This window comes from Fundulus heteroclitus, unplaced genomic scaffold, assembly GCF_011125445.2.
Source record: "Fundulus heteroclitus isolate FHET01 unplaced genomic scaffold, MU-UCD_Fhet_4.1 scaffold_60, whole genome shotgun sequence".
Classification (NCBI taxonomy): domain Eukaryota; kingdom Metazoa; phylum Chordata; class Actinopteri; order Cyprinodontiformes; family Fundulidae; genus Fundulus; species Fundulus heteroclitus.
Window position 1 is genome coordinate 237,714 of NW_023397033.1, and position 20,641 is coordinate 258,354.

Genomic DNA, 20,641 nt, shown 5'->3' on the forward strand with positions numbered 1-20,641 from the left:
TTACAAAGTCAAACCAATCATATTATACAGATTGGTCAAAGATTTCCTATATAAGGGAACCAGTTGATTGCTTCAAAGTCCCGACAAGCAGCATTCACTCCTGGAGAAGCGTAGAGCTACAGGGAGAGTCATCTGCATTGTCTATGGCTTTGCAGCAATCCCTCATACTGAGCAAGCATGAAGCGACAGTGGAGAGAAAAACCACCCATTAGCGGGAAGGAAAAACCTCCGGCAGAACCGGGCTCAGTATGAACGGTCATCTGCCTCGACCGACTGGGGGTTACACAAGACAGAGCAGAGACAGACAAAAAAGCACAGAAGCACACATTGATCCAGTAATCTGTTCTACATTAGATGGTAATAGCGGGTGATCTGTCTTCTCTGAATGATGTCACAGCTAACAGAACGCCAGACCAGGTGTACCTACTATGAAGAAAAAAAGGGAGAGAACAAAAAGTTAAAAGCTGAAATGACGACAAGCAATGCAAAACTGGAGAACAGTAGAACTCAGTAGAGTAAGAAAAATAGGCCCTGATGTCCTCCAGTAGCTGAAGCCTATATAGCAGCATAACTATAGAGGTAGCTCAGGGTAACATGAGCCACTCTAACTATAAGCTTTGTCAAAAAGGAAAGTTTAAAGATTAGTCTTAAAAGTAGACAGGGTGTCTGCTTCACGGACCAAAACTGGGAGTTGGTTCCACAAGAGAGGAGCCTAATAGCTAAAGGATCTGCCTCCCATTTTACTTTTAGAGACTCTAGGAACCACCAGCAGACCTGCACTGCGAAGTGCTCTGTTAGGAACATACGGGGTAATCAGAGCTCTGATATATGATGGAGCTTGATTATTAAGGGCTTTATACGTTAGAAGAAGAATTTTAAATTCTATTCTTGACAGGAAGCCAGTAAAGGGAAGCTAAAATTGGAGAAATGTGATTTCTCTTGTTGATTTTCATCAGAACTCTTGCTGCAGCATTTTGGATCAGCTGAAGACTTTGAACTGCATTTTGTGGACTTCCTGATAGTAAAGAATTACAATAGTCCAGCCTTGAAGTAACAAATGCATGGACTAGTTTTTCAGAGTCACCCCTGGACAGAATGTTTCTAATTTTGGCGATATTCCTGAGGTGAAAAAAGGAAACTCTGGAAACCTGTTTAATATGGGATTTAAATGACATGTCTTGGTCGAAAATAACACCAAGATTTTTTACTTTATTACCCGAGGCCAAGTTAATGCCATCCAGATTAAGTGATTGATGAAGAAGTTTATATATATATATATATATATATATATATATATATATATATATATGGCAGTATGTCCTGCTGGCCCTGAACGCACCATACAGGTGCCTGAATCTAATTGGTTGTGGTGCTGTCTGTATATAAAGGGCCCTCCCTCACCTGGCAGACATGTCTTTCTTCTGGTTCAGACCCTGGCGTTGCTGGTGCTGCATGCCAGCTGCATACAAATGCACGCATGAAAGACTGACATAAATCTCAGATAAATTCTTCCTGTGGTAAGAAGCTTCCCACACTCTTAATGTTTGTTTATCTTAGCTTTAGCTCAGCTTTACCTGTGTATCCAGGTGGCCAGTACACTGTTTGATTCCCCTCCCTGCCTGAGGCACTACACAGAGCTCAGGGGTAAGTGAAAAGCTTATTTTCTGCACACGTTCAGATTCTATTTTTGACATCTACTTTTGATCAACACTGCTGTTTGTCCTTGGCTGGCTTTTTGCCAGACTGTTACTCCGAGCTGCCGCTTGCCTGTTACCTTGGGTATCCATCGTCTGCTGACTACCCGTCAACCTGGTTGGCGTAAAGCTGGCTCCTGGCCGTCGTCCACTGTGGCTGATTTGGGCTGGTTTGCGACCAGCTCTATTGATTCTTCTGGTGCTTCTCTGGGCGGCGTGAGCTGTGGTGTGGCCGTGTGCCCCAAGACGGATTCTTAATTGTAACTGCTGCTTGAGTTGTTGTGAACTAAACTGTATCATTTAATGTATGTAATTTGAGTGTCTATTTTATTTTGCCAGGAACAGCCAGCTCGTGGTGTTGGCGGTGGACTTTCCGGGTGGTGGTTCTTTTTGGTTTGGTGCATGATTTTCTTTTATTTTTGTTTGCTGTGTTTCTTTTGTATGCCACTACCCTGATTTGCACTGCCACCTAGAGTGAGCCAAACTGCCATTTTACTGTGTGATTGGTTTTAATGTAGTATGTTTTATCAAACATACTGTCAGCCCCGCCTGTCAAAGGCGGGGCTGCACAGTGGAGCAGTGGGTAGCACTGTTGCCTTGCAGCAAGAAGGTCCTGGGTTCGAGTACACCCCTGGGTCTTTCTGCATGGAGTTTGCATGTTCTCCCTGTGCATGCGTGGGTTCTCTCCGGGTACTCCGGCTTCCTCCCACAGTCCAAAAACATGACTGTCAGGTTAATTGGCTTCCCTAAATTGTCCTTAGGTGTGAGTGTGTGTGAATGGTTGTTTGTCCTGTTTGTCTCTCTGTGTTGCCCTGCAACAGACTGGCGACCTGTCCAGGGTGTACCCCGCCTCTCGCCCAGTGAACGCTGGAGATAGGCACCAGCAACCCCATGAGGGATAAGCGGTTTGGAAAATGGATGGATGGATGTTTTATCAAACTGAACCCAAAGCAATCGTGCAATAAATAAAATTATTGAATTGGGTGAGATTGTCTCAAGCCTCATCTGTAGCGGGCCTGTGTGCCTTAAAGGTGACTTAGAGAAGAATTAATTGCAACCGTATAATTGTTAAATTGGTTTTCATTAATTCAAGTTGCCCATTTGTAAAACACTGGTACCACCACATATAGTAAAGAGAATTGGTCCAAGGACTGAACCCTGTGGTACTCCACAAGTGACCCTAGAGTTTGAAGAAGATTTATTATTAACATTAACAAACTGGAATCTGTCTGACAGATAAGATTTAAACCAGTCTAAGGCTTTTCCCTTAATCCCTACAGTATGCTCAAGTCTTTGTAGGAGAATATTGTGATCAACTGTGTCAAATGCAGGACTTGGATCTAGCAGAACAAGTATAGACACAAGTCATTATCTGAGGCTATGAGAATATCATTGGTGACCTTCACCAGAGCTGTTTCAGTGCTATGATGAGCTCTGAAGCCTGACTGTGAACATTTACAAAGTAATGACCTACTTGAGGAGTTTCAGAGTTGATCAGCAACTACTTTCTCAAGAATTTTAGATAGGGGAAAAAAAGATTAGATATAGGTCTGTAATTTACTAACTCCTCTTGATCAAGAGAATGTTTCTTAAGTAAAAGGTTTTATAACAGCTACTTTAAAAGCCTGTGGTACATATCAATTTACTATGGATAGATTAATCATGTCTAAAATAGGACCACTGATCAAAGGGAATACCTCATTAAACAATTTGGTTGGGATTGGGTCTAACATACAGGTAGAAGGTTTAGATGAAGCTAATATTTTAGATAGCTCAGAAAGCTCTACTGCTTCTAAACAGTTGAGGCACCGCGCAGGTTTTAAAGATTTCTCCAACGCTGCCTCACTTACTGAGGACGAGGTAATCATGTTTGGGAGGATGCCAATTATTTCATTTTTAATGGAATCAATTTTATTTATGAAGAATCCCATAAAATCATTACTGCAAAGAGCTAAGGGAATGGATGGATCAACGGAGCTATGACTCTGTAAGTTTGGCAACTGTACTGAAGAGAAATCTAGGATTATTTTTGTTCTCAATTAATGATGAAAAATATGCTGCTCTAACTCTGCGAAGGGTCTTGTTATACAACAATAAACTGTCCCTCCAGACTAGGTAGGATTCCTCTTGGTGTGTAGAGCACCATTTTCTCTCCAATTTCCTAACATTGTGCTTCAAGGAACGCAGCTCTGAATTAAACTAGGAAGCCAGCTTCCTGTGAATAATCACCTTCTTTTTCAAGGGAGCTACATTGTCTGATGCAGAACGCAATGACGAAGTCATACCGTTAACAAAGACATCTATTTGTGAATGGGAAGAAACAGCATTGTTGCTATCTGCAGGGTATTTCTGCAATACTAAGGATATTAAAAGGGGGACAGACTCTTTAAAGTTTGATGCAGCATTGTCCGATAAAGATCTACTATAATGGAACCCTCTTTTGGGGGTGGAGAACTCAGATTAAACTCAAATGTTATTAAAAAATGGTCACATAGGACAGGGTTATGAGGAAATACTGTTAATTCTTCACAATCAATGCCATATGTCAGCACAAGGTCTAAAGTATGTAACCAAGAGTGTGTCGGTTTATGGACATTTTGAACAAAACCAATTGAATCTAGTAGTGATGGGTCCGGCAACACCGATGCGTCGGCGCATGTGTCGAGCTCATAAAGCAAAACCTGTGTCGATGCGTGTATCGACACGGGAAAGTCACGTGACCGATACAGGAACTGTTTCGAACTGACTGACGCGCCAAACTGTTTCTGTTCCCTCTAAGCTGCACGCATGTGCATTCGCGCACAGCAGCGCACACAGCAAAGCTATGCTGCGCAGTAAATAGAATCCAAGCTGAACTGTAAACAAAATAACGATTAATGGTTAATTTTTAACCATTTTGCAACTCTGGTGTGATGGTGTACCACAGTCTCGCTCTGTGAGCGCCAGGTGCTGATCGGAGCGCACCACTGATGGATGGGTTGGGCAGACGCCTTTATGGTTGGGCGGGTTGCGCTGTGTGTCTTTGTTCTGAGCGTCGTTTCAGAAAAAACGGCTGATCTACCCTTAGTAGAAAGCTGCTACTCTGAGTAGTTCTTCCTCCCTCTGTTATACTCAGCATTTCTGATTTCAGAACAGATTGAAAGGACATGGCAGCAAAGAATTTGTAAAAAAAATAAAAAAAAGCCAGTCCACAAGCATCCTCGTTCTCAACATGTTTGACTATATCTAAAAAAAATCAAATATATGTTTAATAATTCAATTGAAAATATAAAATACAATGCAACATACAATGATTTAAATTGTATTGTGTATACTTGGTCATCAAATCAGTGTCAGTTAACTCTGTCAACCAGGTTGCCTGTAGGGATTTTTAAGGTCCAGCAGGTGTCAGTATTCAGTGACACAGTATCGGCACAGTATCAATACAGTTTGGTAATGTGTCGAAACGTTTCATAACGCCTCATCAACCCATCACTAGAATCTAGGATAGTTTTAAATGCTACACTAAGGTTATCACATTCTGTGTCAACATGAATGTTAAAATCCCCCACTATAATACCCTTGTCAGTGTTTATCACCAAATCAGATAAGAAATCTGACAGCTGATCCAAAAACTGAGTGTAAGGGCCCGGTGGACGATACAAAACAACAAACAAAAGAGGCTTTATTGCTTTGCAGTTTGGATGAGGAAAACTGAGGGTTAAATGTTCAAAAGAACTGTAGTTATTAATTGGCCTGGGACTAATTAATAAATCAGACAGAAAGATGGTTGCCACTCCTCCTCCTCTTCCCACAGATCTGGGAATGTGGAAATTTGAATAATTGGAGGGAGTTGACTCATTTATACTAACGTATTCCTCTTGTAGCCAGGTTTCTGTGAGACAAAACAAATCAATCTGATTATCAGAAATCAATTCATAAACTAACAAAGTCTTTGGAGTGAGGGACCTTGTAATTAATAGACCACATTTAATAGTTTTATTGTTTGGTTCAAGGTGAGCCGTACTGATTTTTATTAGATTTTTATGATTTGTTCCTTTTAGATCAGTTTTTGATCTTTTAAGTTTTGGCCGTGGGAAAGACACCGTCTCAATAGGGTAATGGGTGGGTAACAGTACAGAAGCTGCAGAGAGGTGTGTTAAACTACAGCTCTGCTCCCTGGTCTGGACCCTGGGTTGTCAGCATTTAGGAGAACTAATAAATCCGGCCAGATTCCTAGAAAGAAGAGCTGCACCATCCAAAGTGGGATGGATGCAGTCTCTGCGGATCAGACCAGGTTTTCCCCAGAAAGTTCGGCAGTTATCAATGTAGCCAATGTCGTTTTCAGGACACCACCTAGACAACCAGCGGTTGAATGATGACATTGCGGCTAAACATGTCATCACTGGTCAGATCAGGCAGGGGACCAGAAAAAACTACGGAGTCCAACATTGTTTTAGCAATTTGACACAATCCAAGACTAAAAACTGACATTTAATCTGGTAAGACAATTTATTAATTTACACAGTTGCATCCACAACCGGCTGAATAACATGAAACATACCTGGGAGGATGAATGGGGTAAATTAACAACCCCAACTAGCAAGGTTTTATCCAGTGTATTTCAGCATAACGGCCCATTACGCTGAAAGACCGTGAGCATAATGGTGCTATGAGCTAAGCTAACAGTATGACATGGATGTTTCAGACCAACATAAAGCTCACGTGCATCAGCGAAGTTGTAACACACCCGGACAACAGACCTGTAAGTTAGCTGTTGTTAGCTTCACGGACAGCAATAGGGTTCTGTCATGGCCTGGACCCTTCAAGCTGCACCACGCAACCCTCCCCTGCGTGAATGCATACTGAAACAGCGAAACAACATACAAACATGTGTGCAGTCTTTGTTGTCTATATTTAATGTTTCAATTAACGGTACAGGAGCAGGATAGTTTTCACAAGCCAAACAAGCTTTCTTGTGGCTAGAGACGGTAATGTTCCTTGGTTCATACTGTTCAATATGAATTACCATTTAAATTTGATATGCAAGTGACACCTGAATATAAGTCGCAGTATTGGTCAAACTATGAAAAAAGTGCAATTTACAGTCCAATAACACAGTATGGGTGTCTGAATTCAAGTGCAAGGCGACACGACGCAGCAACCCACCCCAATACCGCTCTAAAACATTAAGATTGAATGGTATGAAACACAACTAATACCTCTCTTGTAGATTTTTATTGGGACATTTTGCTACAAGAGAAAGGACATTAAACGTAGTGGTTTGCGTTTTGAAGGCTGGATGCTGTGGAATGTATTAACTTTGATCCGTTTCTTACACTTTTATGAAGGTTTAACATGTGTTTATATGCTTTTAAGATAGCTGGCAGAAAGCTTCAAAACCGGGCCTGTTGGTAAGAGAATTTGGAATTCTTGGAATTTGCAAGATGGGTTTCTGTCTTGCACAGCCTTTTGTTGGTAGCACAAGGTCCGGGGTTGTGGTCAGCGGCGCTCATGTAACGGTCTGTCATTCGCTCATGTAACTCTGTGAGACCCTCCACTTTGAAGTTAATAAAAAGAGCCTGCACAAGGAAGAGGACAGAGTTGTTGCTCGCAGGTGTTGGCTGGTGCAACTTCTCTCCTTTTGCAAAGGTGAAACTTCAATTCTGTTTCCTTGGCTAAGTTTTTGTTGCACTCTTAGACTCCTGCACATGACTCAACGGACCCGGGGAAGCAATCGGCTTCAACAATGCCCGTGGCTCCGAGGGTTGGGAGGGGGAGGAGAAGTAGGTAAGTCCATTGAGCAACATTAACACGGCACATACAGTTTAGAAAATGCGGAATTAATAAAAATTAAACTGATAAACAGATTAATTGGTGTTTCAGACTGCATCTGGTTATCGGATCTATTTTCTGATGCAACGTGCAGCCGTGAATGTTTCTGAATGAAGGCTTTATAGCTGGCTTAAATTATTTTAACTTTATGCAGTACTCATGGTCATAAGTCACAAATCATAGGTCACGTGTAACGTCATACCGGGAGGAGGAGTGGGCAGGGCGGGGCGAAACTCCCTGTCACTTTGGAATGTGGGCAGGGCTTAGTGATTTGATGGAAGGGGCCTTAAGCATTTTGTCCAATTGTTTTGCAGTGAGTCTTGACAAAGCAGTGACACCTGCCCTGAGCCCTTCCTACTTCCCTGTCTCACAGGGAGACAGCTGCTGCCTCGTCCTGAAACCTGCCTGCAGTCAGAGCAAAGAGAACAGAGAAGAGATTAACCACACTCCGTGACTACATTGCAAAGTAATCATGCATGCACAAAGCTGTCAGTGATGCTGCCCTGATTACAAAGCAGGAAATGAATACGATAGTATATAACTGGACCGAACCTGTCCTCCACTGTCTTGACAACACTGTCTTTAGGCATTGCCTAATCAGCATCTTGAGCAGGCGGCGCTGGATAAATTTTTATGGTGGCAGGGTCATCATGTATTTTTATCACCTCGCACTCTGTTCATATACCAGACGGTGGTGCATATGCCCAGTTTTGTGTCACTGCAATGTTCCTGTGTAACTCAGTTTTCCTGCACAGCAGATGTAAAGAAAACGATTAAAGTAGTACTTAACTACAACATTTTATTTCATGAAAAAAACACAACAAGAAAATGCACACAAACGTTTATTTATTTCAATAACTGATTTCCAATTAGTCATTGTGTGGTTAGCAGGCAGAGTCGCTGATGTCACCCCCAGCACTTAGGCCTAGCCACAGTTGACATGGGCAGTCAAGGCGGACCCGCCGACAAAAAGACAGATGTGGAGTGAAGTCAGATTAAAACATTTTAAGCAAACTTTCAAACTGGCAACGAGAAAATTAATTTCCAAATTTAACATTTACTGGTATCATTCATAGGTATGTGGCCTATTAATTGATGTGTAAAGTTACTTGTGAGGTTGTGAAATATTAATAAGCTTTAACGAAATTGCTCTTTCCTCAGAATTTACCAAAGTAAGCCTTCATTCGCTCACTCGCAAAGCAGAAGCTGTGGAACACTTTGTTTTGGTCCAGGTTATCGGGCAAGTCTTTGTGGATTTGTAGGAAGAGGAGATGATTTAGGCGCTGTTCGGACATCGCTGACCTCAGGAACGTTTTCGGTCTCCGGAGGCTGGAGAAGCTCCACTCAGCTGTGCCGTTTGACATGGGACTGTCAAATACAACCGAAGAAGCATGTCGACCTAACTAAAGATGAATTGAGAACAGTGGAAAACTTTGTGACCCAACTAATGGGTCTCAGCAGAGTTGTTGTGGGCTTGCAACACTGCTGGAAACAGACAGCTGAGTGGAAAGCTGTTCCATGTTAACATCACCGCTGTACATGTCCACCACCTTCTGGGGAATGCTGATGCTGCCTGGGGCTTTGTTTATTGTTTTGAGGATCACCTGTTCGATCTCCATCAGCAGATGAAGAGTGGGCTGATTAAACCTGCACCTCAGCTCAGAGGTGAGGAGAGCTATAACGCTAAAGAACTGATTCCTGAAGTAGTCCTCTGGATTTTCCCACTGATGAGGTGGATTACCGCCATCATAACGTCATGGAATGTGTCGCCTTGGAGGGAGTGCGGGGCCCAGAACCAAGCCGTTAATGGCTCTGTTTTTGCTTTTTCAAAGATGCTGTGGAATGCCTCGGTGGATCTCATGTTCCTGTACTGAGTCCGGAGCATCTGTACCGCTGACTGAATTGTCTCTGGTGACATGTCTGTGGACTGGAGAACTTTTAAAGTGTCTTTAAAAGAAAACACTTTTAAAGACACACTGAGTCCAAAGAAAACACTGAACTGCATCAACAAAGCTTGCAACCCTGGTGCTTTTTTTGCCTCTGTGTCGCCCCCCATTTGGATTATTTCATCCAAAGTGTCATAGACAGCTTCAAAATTATCCAGCAGGGATATTATTATGCTGCTCCTGACTGGTCATGGATGTGGCAGAAGAAGTTGCACAGATAGTGTTAAAGATTTCTTCTGGGAATGCCCAGTGGTTAAACCCTTCTGGGCAGAGCTTCATAAAATATTAAGTGGATTATTTAATACTAATTTACCAATGCAATTTTCAATATTATTTTTAGGAAACTTTGATCTACAGATCAGGAAAGCTGATGAATACTTATTCGATATTTTGATAACCGCTGGCAAAAAAGCACTAACAAGACACTGGTCCACCCCTGACCCACCCACAATACAGGAGTGGATAAGTATTGTAAATGACATTTATCTAATGGAAAGAATCACCTCCTCACTCCGACTTCAAAAATCCATAATCAGTAAGAGATGGGCCAAGTGGGATAAATACACTGGCCTTGAAGAGACACATATACGGGTTGGCTGATTGTACAACCCTACTATTTATTTTTTCTGAATGTCCTGTATATAAGCATTATCGGTCTTACACTTAACTTCAAAAACTGTATGGTAGACATCCTGCTTATTTACCCTAAGTCTTTCTGTGTATGTCTATCTTTCCCATTTTTTTCAAAGTTGTTGGAAGAAATGTATTTAATTGTTTGTAATCCTGTAAAGACAAAAAGTATTTGTGAGTGACAATAATGGCTTTGTGCATTCCCTGGAAGTACTTGCTACAATATTGTAATGTTCTCACACAACAAAAATAAAAAATTAAAAAACAAAAAAGAAACTAAAGGCAGCGTGTACAATATTGCACTTTGAAGCAGCTTCTTGGAGGACTAGATTCAAACTGTGGTTGGTGCAATGAATTGAGACTGCTTTGGGATTAAAGTCTTACGTTATGTTTTGCCACACCGGACATTTGTCCCTGAAGGACGGATACACTCTCGTTATTAATGTCAAGATCACATAATCACACCAAGTAAGAAGTATTTGATTGTGAGGGTGATAGATAACAGCATCAATGACACACGTGGACAGCTGCTCATGTCCAGCACAGTCACGTGTTTCATCCACGATGATTGCATAGACTCCCTATACATCTCATGTATAAGTTCATTTATTGTTTCATGAGATGCATATTTTACGGTTAAAATGCACTTTTTCAGAGAATCTTTTTTCTTGTCTGAGTTCAACCACTTTTTCAAAGTTGCTCTCTACATCTGTTTGACCCCTGATAGCAAGACCTTGTCTGGTCAGGAACTGCAGATAGTGCAGCTGCTCGAGTAGCCCATCTCTCCTTTTGATCTGCTCAGTGCACAATTGTTCGTCAATTTGTATATTGATGGGTGTTTGAAGTAAAGGCACTTTTTTGGACACTCTCCTTATGAAAAACAGAATTTTCATGGCTGTCCACACTGCAAAAACAGAACTAGAAATAAGTAAAATGTTCTTAAAATGAGTGTATTTGTCCTTGATTTGAGCAGGTAAATAAGATGATTTGCCAATGGAATAAGATTTTTGCACTTAAAATAGGAACAACTCATCTCCATCATCTTATTTCAAGTGCAGGATGTCTAATTATCTTATTTTAGGGGTCAAAATACTCATTCCATTGGCAAATAATCCATTTTACCCACTCAAATCAAGGACAAATACACTAACTTTAAGAACATTTTACTTATTTTTTAGATCCATTTTTGCAGTGCAGAAGTCCTGTGCACTTCTTCCAGTTGTTTACCCCCGTATTAACAAATCCACCATCTCCACATTTTGAGAACGTGATGAGCTGATTGACAGCAGCAAATCTGCATGTTTCAAATCAAACTCGCTTCTTGCTGATGCACCAAATCAACCACTCTCTGCCTTTGTACCATTCAGCATTAAAATAACGTTCTCTCTGTCCAAACATTCTGGCGGTTTCTTTTTTGTCAGTGACTAATTGTGGTGCTTTTCCCCGTCTCCATGTCCCGACAACAAGTTTCCACAATGCCTGAGCTGTGAATAGCTACTGTACCGATGTTGGCAGTCTCACTCCCACCAGTCCCAGAGCTGCTGCTTGGGCGTTGTGGCTGTACGGCTCCATGATCTGAAAGGCCAGGGATCAATGATGTTGATGATCTCTGGGATTTTGTCTGATTGTATTTTATTTTTCTCCGGTTCCTCTGCCATATTTGCTTGTTTATCTTTTTAGCTAGCTTGGTTGTATGCTAGTATCTTCTCAAAGGAATGTAAAACCAAAACATTGTGATTGGCTGTATTGTACATTATTCGATTTAGTTCTTGATATTTCATTGGTTTATGTTATTTTGTCAAACTAAGAGCGGAAATCATTGAATCCAGCCGATAGCTGGATTTGCTATTTAAGATTCATGAAATCCCAATAGTTGATTGGGGGGGGAGTGGGGGTGGGACACATTTTATTACCATTTGGCTACCTTAATTTCATCACAATGTGAAGGTGAGGAAGAGAACCCGTTGAAGGCCTTTTAAATTTAAACAAAGGAGTTTAATAAAAGAAAAATAGAAGTTCTCCTTTCATTAAAATACAGGTTTGTTCATTCTGGACGTTTGGAGATATTAAGTGGCAGCAGTTGGGTGTCTATGTCATGTTGGGTGTCTATGTGATTAGAACAAATAAAAAAAAAAATCATGATATCCAAGTGTTCTCTGACAACTCACAGTATTAAAAAGTGTATGTCTGCTGCATTAATTGCTACCAATACTGAAGTCAAGTCAAATGCAGCAGTTTGTTATCTTTTTGTAGGAGATAATTCAGACAGAAACTTAGTTGTGCACCTTGATTAGAAGGGATGGTGCTGAAGGTTGTGCAGTGGCAGCAAGGCACCTCCATTCTCTTCTTCCACCTCCATACTGTAGCCAGTTGAATTCTCTGTCTAGAAAACACAACATATCTCACTTGTTGATTCAATTCACCCCCATAAGAAGTTTTCTTCTTTTCTGTTTAAGGCCAGGTTGGCCTTCAGAAATTGGGCTAAGGTTGACCGGGCCGCTTTATAGACATAGGCCCTTTTCATAAAAGCATACAGACCAAGACACCAATAACAATCTTGGTATTTAGAATTTGACATTTGCTGATATCAAATGCCAGTTTTATTAAATTCAAACAAATAAAACCAACATGCTTGAAAACTGTAGGTTTTTGAAGGGAAAACCAAATAACACACCATATCCTATATTATAATACACAATACAGTATCCAAGATAGCACTGTGGATAGCCGCCTCAGTACTTTGCTCTCTTGTACCCATAAAGTACATACACACATGGCAAACCTCCACTGCCTAGCAAACTAAAAAAGGAGCAACTGCTACCTCTTAACTAACAGAAATAAGACTTTTGCTGTTCTGCCTGAATGTTTCACTGCACCCTGTCTCATCAAAACACATGGACTGAACACATAAGATGCTGGGCTTACAGTTGTTTCAAGCTGATCACACTGTGGAGCTCTTGGGGAATTGTATGCTAAAATGCTTGTCCCTGTAATTTAGCTTACCACTGTCATTGTGTAAATGTGTGAATGAGTGGGTGAATGACTGTAGCGTAAAGTGCTTTGGTGTCGTCAGACATGATAAAGACCTACACAAGGTTTTGTGTTCATCATGCGATAAGTTAATAAGATTACCAGCAAAGCGGGGGTCCAAAAGTGTTTGCCGATTGTATATGAAGCCAAAGTTGACTCTAGCATAAAAAAAACTAAAATAAAAACGAAAACACAGAAGTAGATGTACAAGTACAAGTAGAATTAGACAGACGGCAAGATGGTGGCATCTTGACTCACGTACCCATTGAAATAAACTCTTTGTCTGCATTTGACACAAATAAAATTACCACACCAAGATGAATTTCCCTATTGGGCTTGAAGTGCAAACCTTAAAATAAGGCAGAATAAATAAAGATGAGATGAGTGCCCTTGTTGTGATTAATACTGCAATAACTTGCTTTTCACAAAACACACAGCATCTACCTCTGCCTGTGAGACAGTGCTGAGGGAAAAAGGAGAACCCAGATAGCTCAAGCAGTCCTTGTGAGACAGTAACAGACATCCAGTAGACATCCATACTGGATTACAAAGCAGGATATAAATATAATGTCAATATAATTTTTATTCTAGTCTCTGAAACGGCACTAAAATAATTCCATGAATTTGATTCACACACTGAATCGGTTATTCACCTCGTTCACTGTGTGTGTGTGTGTGTGTGTGTGTGTGTGTGTGTGTGTGTGTGTGTCCTCTGTTAACTGTCTTTTTGGTAAAATTGTATGTATGCAGTGTGGATTCAGGCAGCATACATACAATTGATGAACACTTTCATGTTCATCAAACCAATCTTTTACCAGTCTTGCTGTGTGTATTGGTGCATTGTCATCCTGATACACGACACCTCCTTCAGAATACAATGTTTGAACCATTGGATGCACATGGTCCTCCAGAATGGTTCGGTAGTCCTTGGCAGTGACATACCCATCTAGCACAAGTATGGGGCCAAGGGAATGCCATGATATGGCAGCCCAAACCATCACTGATCCACACCCATGCTTCACTTTGGGCATGTAACAGTTTGGGTGGTACGCTTCTTTGGGGCTTCTCCACACCGTAACTCTCCCGGATGTGGGGAAAACAGTAAAGGTGGACTCAACAGAGAACAGAGATATCAGAGAGTTTCAAATTGTCCACAGCCCAAGATTTGCGCTCCTTGCACCATTGAAAACGACGTTTGGCATTGGCACAAGTGACCAAAGGTTTGGCTATAGCAGCCCGGTCGTGTATATTGACCCTGTGGAGCTCCCGACGGACAGTTTTGGTGGAAACAGGAGAGTTGAGGTGCACATTTAATTCTGCCGTGATTTGGGGAGCCGTGGTTTTATGTTATTTGGATACCATCCGGGTTAGCACCCGAACATCCCTTTCAGACAGCTTCCTCTTGCGTCCACAGTTAATCCTGTTGGATGTGGTTCGTCCTTCTTGGTGGTATGCTGACATAACCCTGGATACCGTGGCTCTTGATACATCACAAAGACTTGCTGTCTTGGTCACAGATACGCCAGCAAGACGTGCACCAACTATTTGTCCTCTTTTGAACTCTGGTATGTCACCCATAATGATGTGTGCACTGCAATATTTTGAGCAAAACTGTGCTCTTACCCTGCTAATTGGACCTTCACACTCTGCTCTTATTGGTTCAATGTGCAATTAATGAAGATTGGCCATCAGGCTGGTCCAATTTAGCCATGAAATCTCCCACACTAAAATGAGGTTTTTCAGTTTCATTGTCCAACCCCTGTATGTCCTTTTAATAGCTACAGTAATCGTCTGAAATGGGTTTTCACACTGTTGCCTAGTCCACTTATTAAAAGCGACTTTGGGCTTCCACCCCCCTGAAAACCCGTGTGTCACAAGTAAGTTTTTTTTGGGCTTATTTCTGAACATGAGGTGGTTTATTTGGGCTCTAAAATAACTGACTATAAACGCAAGTTATAAAGAGACCCAATCACGCTACTGCTCTACAGTAGCCGTGAACCAGCTGAGATATCACTTAGCCCCTCTGCATACACACATACTCCCTGAGAAGGAGAGGGAGATGAAGACAAACAAACTAGCCATGAGGACAGGCAGGAGAACAGTTGTTGCTGGACTACACTGGCCCGTTTTTAACATAACACCAAAAATAAAAGTCACCATTACATTGAATAAACTTACCTATCCAGCAGAAAGCCTCACTAACATAGAAAGTATGCTTGGATTAATGTGTGCTTCTGGGCTCTTGTGTCTCTGTGCTGTCTTCTCAAACCCCAAGTCACTCGTGGCAGACGTCTGTAAAAACTGAGCCTTGGTTCTACTGGAGATTTCTTTATGTTAAAGGGGAGTTTTACTCTCCACCATCACTACATGCATGCTTGGTTTGAGGGATTAATGCAAAGTCAACAACTGTCCACAATGGTTACGCGCTCTTTCAGGAGTGAATGCTGCAAGTCAAAGAGTCGAAGCTCTCTGCTGGGTTTCCTTAGATATAAAACTTTTTTAATAAATTGTCTGTATGATTAGATTTAATTGACTTTGTAAAGTGCCTTCAGATGACGTGTTGTGGATTGGCACTTTTTAAATAAAATTTTGATTTAATTTAATTGAACTATTTAATTTAATTCCCTTATTAGGGAGACTGGGAAACCCTCCTGGAGCCAGGCCTTGGGGAGAACCTTGTCATAGAGTGCCTAGTGGCCGAGCCTTGGCTCCTAGAACTAGGCCTAGCCCACCACCAACAGAGAGGAAAATACAGATAGGGTGCAATGCAAGTTGGGTGGCAGGCAAGGGCCTTGGCGGGTTAATCTGTGGTGGCATAAACTGGCTTTAGGAATGTGAAATGTCACCTTACTGATGGATAAGGAGCTTGAGCTGTGTGAGGTTGAAAATGCATTGTGATTTGGCATCATATAAATAAAATGTAATTGAATTCCAAAGTGGCTGGATTTACAGGTCAGACCATGTTCGTAGTGCAAAATAATGGTGCAAAAATGCAATAAACGTTCAGTTGTGTACTTTTAAATTTAAATTAATTATAAAAGTTCAGCAACGTTGGCAGTGCAAAATAATGATGCGAAATGACCATAAAGTTCAGTTCTGTGCATGTGTAATGCAGAGTCCAGTTTAGAGTTCAACAGTCTTATGGCAACAGAGAAAAAGCTGTTGCAGAACCTGGTGGACCTGCAGCGGATGCTGTGAAACCTCTTCCCAGAAGGCAGGAGGGAGAACAGTCCATGGTGGGGGTGTGTGGGGTCACTGACGATGTTACGGCTCGGGACACGCAACGCTGAGATGAAATGTCCTTAATGGAGGGAAGAGGAGCCCTGATGATCCTCTCTGCTGTCCTCACCACTCTCCTCACGTTCTTCCAGTTGGAGGCGCTGCAGCCTCCACACCACACAGAGAGACAGCTGGTCAGAATGCTCTCTATAGTGCTTCTATAGAAGGTCTTGAGAATTAGCAGGGGCAGGTGAGCTCTCCTCATCCTCCGCAGGAAGTACAAGCGCTTCTGTGCCCTCTTGACCAGTGACATGGTGTTCACAGACCAGATGAGGTGCACCCCCAGGAACCTGGTGCTGCTGACCACCTCCACAATTGAGCTGTTGATGAGCAGTGGAGCATGGCAAGGCCGGTTCTTCCTGAAGTCAACGATAATCTCCTTTGCCTTCTCCACATTCAGGATCAGGCTGTTGTCTCTGCACCAGCCCACCAGCTTCTCCACCTCCTCTCTGTAGTCCCGGTCTTTGTCGTCTCTGATCAGGCCCACCACCGTTGTGTCGTCTGCAAACTTCACAATGTTATTGGTGATGAACCTGGGGACGCAGTCGTGTGCCATCAGAGTGAACAGCAGGGGGCTCAGGATGCACCCCTGAGGGGAGCCCATGCTGAAAGTGATGACATCAGAGGTGTTCTGTCTGACCCAGACCGACTGAGGTCTGTTGGTAAGGAAGTCTAGCAGCCAGTTCCGAAGGGGTGTGCCGAAGCCCAGATGTTCCAGTTTTCCTACCAGATGGTGAGGGATGATGGTGTTGAACGCTGAACTGAAGTCCAGCAACAGCACCCACATATGGATGTTCTTCTCCTCCAGGTGTGCCAGGCTCAGGTGAAGAGCGGAGAAGATGGCGTCCTCAGTGGAGCGGTTCCACCGGTAGGCAAACTGGAACAGTTCGAATGTTGGGGGGAGTCTGGAGACGATGTGTAATTTTACCAGACTTTCAAAGCACTTGATCATGATGGGAGTCAGTGCAACAGGCCGGTAGTCAAATGAGGTGATTTGAGGTTTCTTTGGCACCGGATTGATGGAGGCAGACTTAAAGCATGCTGGCACTGTGGCTTGGTCCAGCGAGGTGTTAAAAATGTCTGTGAGGACACCAGCCAGCTAACCCGCCTGGGTGTTTAGGGAATGTGCGGGGGTTAAGGGAATCAAACCCGCAGACGTCCACAGGCCTTCCACGGGTTGATTCTTCTCAGAGTCTTCAGTAGAGTGCCTGCTCTTCCTGATGGGGAATATCTTTCACTGCTGGAGTGCTGTTTAGTGCCTCAAACCTCCCAAAGAAGTTATTTAATCCGTTAAGAAAGTCAGCATCAGCTTCACCCACCGGGAGGGAAGGTGTATTGTAGTCTGTAATCGCCCATATGCCTTGCCTCATGTCCTGGTGCTGCTGGCGTCGTGGAAAAGATCCTGCACTTTTCGACTGTGGCTCCACTTCGCTAACCTGATGGCACGGTTCAAGTTGGCTCTCACTGTCCTCAGTGCCTCCTTGTTCCCAGACTTGAAGGCTGAGTTCTGTGTTCCTAGCGTTTGTCGAACCTCCTCAGTCATCCACGGTCGATGGTTGGCCTGGGTGATGATGTTTTTAGTGGTGCTAATATCCCCAGTGCATTTGTTGATGTAGGCTGACATAGACATGGCATACTCATCAATGTTGCTCTTGTTGTCATATGTTGCTGCAGCTTTGAACATATCCTACTCAGAGAACTCAAAACAGTCCTGGAGTGCCTCCATGGCCCCCTCAGTCCACACACTCACCTGTTTCACTGTGGGTTTTTCTCTGATCAGCAGGGGCTTGTATGCAGGAATTAGCATTACAGATAGGTGGTCTGAAGAGCCAAGGTGGGGGCGGTGGGCTGCTCTGAAAGCGCCTTTTGATTTGGTGTAAACCAGGTCCAGAGTGTTCTCTTCCTGTGTTGGAAAACCCACATGTTGGTTGAAATGAGGGAGAAGTCTTCATATTGGCCTGGTTAAAATCCCCAGCAATGATGAAAACACCCTCCATGTGTGTAGATTGCAGCTCAGCGATAGTCCGATAGCTAATACTAAAGAAGCTATGAGTGTTCTCTAAGAACAGTAAACTCCCTGGGAAAGGTAGAAAGGTCTGCAGTTAACAGTCAAAAGGTTGATTTCCAGAGAGCAGTAGCTAGCGACATATCTAGCATTTTTACACCAGTTGTTGATCTAAACACACAGCCCACCCCTTCAGTATTTACCGCTTAGTCCACAGTTTCTGTCGGCGTGGAAAATATCGCCGCAAGCCCCTCCAGTCTAACGGCGTTGTGCGGTATCGATGAGTTAAGCCATCTTTCAGTCAGGATAAGAGTGCAGCAATTACGAAGCTCCCTCTTTGAAGAGAGTTTGAGTTGTAGGTGATCCATTTTGTTGTCCAGTGAGTGGACGTTGGAGAGCAAGATGGAAGGGAGCAGCGGTTTTTAGGGGTTTGCGTTTAGCTTTGCTGTTAGCCCACCTAGACAGCCGCACTTCCGCTGCCGTTCACACGCCTTCGCTTGCTCCTCCTCCGGTGTGTGCTGCGCGGTAAGTCCGCTGTATTGTGGACCTCTGGGACTTGTGCCCGAAGCACTCCGAAACCACGTAAACAATCTAGAGTAGTTGTAGTTACGAGTCCAAAAACACTTGATGACCCTAACTTCAGCAGGCTCTGGTGGTCATAACTGGATTGATGTATAGTTTGTAGCATGCTAGGCAGCATATTTTGTAGAAATGCTTGCAGGTTGCCAAGAGCTTCTCAGAGCGCCGCCATCTTGGTATCTTAATGTTTTAAAAGCTTTATTGAAATATACACCATACCAGTTACAGGTATATTACATTTTTGCACTAACCTGAGCAGAAAGCTCATCCTTTTGGCAATCCGTTGCCTTTGGTCAGAAACTGTTCTGTAAAAAAGAAAAATAGGAAGATAAGGTGCAAAACCACAACAACACAAACAGGTCTGTAAATTTGTATGTGGTGTGTGATGAAAATGTTTGGCAACATAATTATAGATCAGTGCTTAATATACCACATCAAAAATACAGAGTAAAGAAGAAGACATCATATATTCAGATCTTCCTAACTTGAAGAAAATCGATGAGTGCCAAATGAAAAAGGCCAAACACTCATTCTTTTAAGAACAAATCGTGTCTGAATCAGCACACATGGATTGAAATTACTAATGGCATTTATGCTCAGTTCTGGGCCAAAGTCAAACCCTTCCATAATGTTAGTTTTCCTGGAAATGGTAAAATGGCCTGTACTTGTATAACGGTTTATCAAGTCCGATGACCCCAAAGTAGGGGTAGGCGATATGAAGGAAATCTAATATCATGATATCTTTGGGCTACATCACGATACACGATATATATCACGATATGTTCAAATAACCTTGAAAAACAAAATGTTTTTAGCCACACAGTGCCTAAAGTTGCATTGGTATATCTCAAATTAATGTGTAAATTAATTTTTTTGCAAAAATAAAAAATTAATTTAAAATGTTTTATTTTAGCCATTTTTTAACCACAGCTACACATAGAAGCTATCCATAAATTACAATATTGTCACATTATAGCTTTTTCGTGGTCAACACTGGACCTTAAAAAACAGAACATCCCAGCGGCCAAAAAGAACACCAAGGAAAAATATCTGACAAAAAAATAAACCTGAAATAAATGTTGCTCTTTTGTGCTTAAGACATAAAATGTGTATAATAAAAATGCCAAAATCCCAAACACGAAAGCTTGTATTGTGACTATAAAATCAACTGACCAGTCGCAGCTACATATTCAGAGTATCTCAAAAATCTTTACATTGCTCTTTAGGTGCTGGGAAATTTTAAAGGAGAAACGTTTTTTTCTGTTATATGGGACTTAGCAAAAGAAGACGCTTTACGGCTGGTTTAATTAAACTTTCCTTCAGTGTGTGGGGGGTGTCGACACGCAGAGTTTACAAGATTTGCACTGGATAACCTTTTAGGTGGAACAATGTTTTGCTACTGCTACGTTTTGTGGCAATGGTGTTACGGCATGTTTTGCACATTACCGCATTTTGTTCTACATCCTTCTTGTCAAATGCAAACCACTGCCACATTATTGACCCAGTGCTTTTTCTCTTCAGACTCGTTTTCTATTTTTTTCCCCCAGTGTCCTGTCTAGCAATGTGGCAATAAGAAATGATGTCTTAATGCCAAATAGAGCTCGACAGATTTTACTTTCACAAGTGGAGCAATCAGCTTTCGCCATAGTGCTCCGCTTGATTTA

At 42.3% G+C, this 20,641-nt stretch overlaps 1 protein-coding gene across 1 annotated transcript in view; it reads right to left on the reverse strand.

Moving 5' to 3' along the window:
• Positions 1–12,454, reverse strand: part of nlrx1 (NLR family member X1) — a gene marked incomplete in the record, with an annotated part of 121,738 nt that extends 109,284 nt beyond the window's left edge. Inside the window, 3 exon segments of the mRNA XM_036133296.1 lie at positions 7,711–7,913; positions 8,061–8,255; positions 12,370–12,454.
• Positions 12,455–20,641: the final 8,187 nt, after the last annotated feature.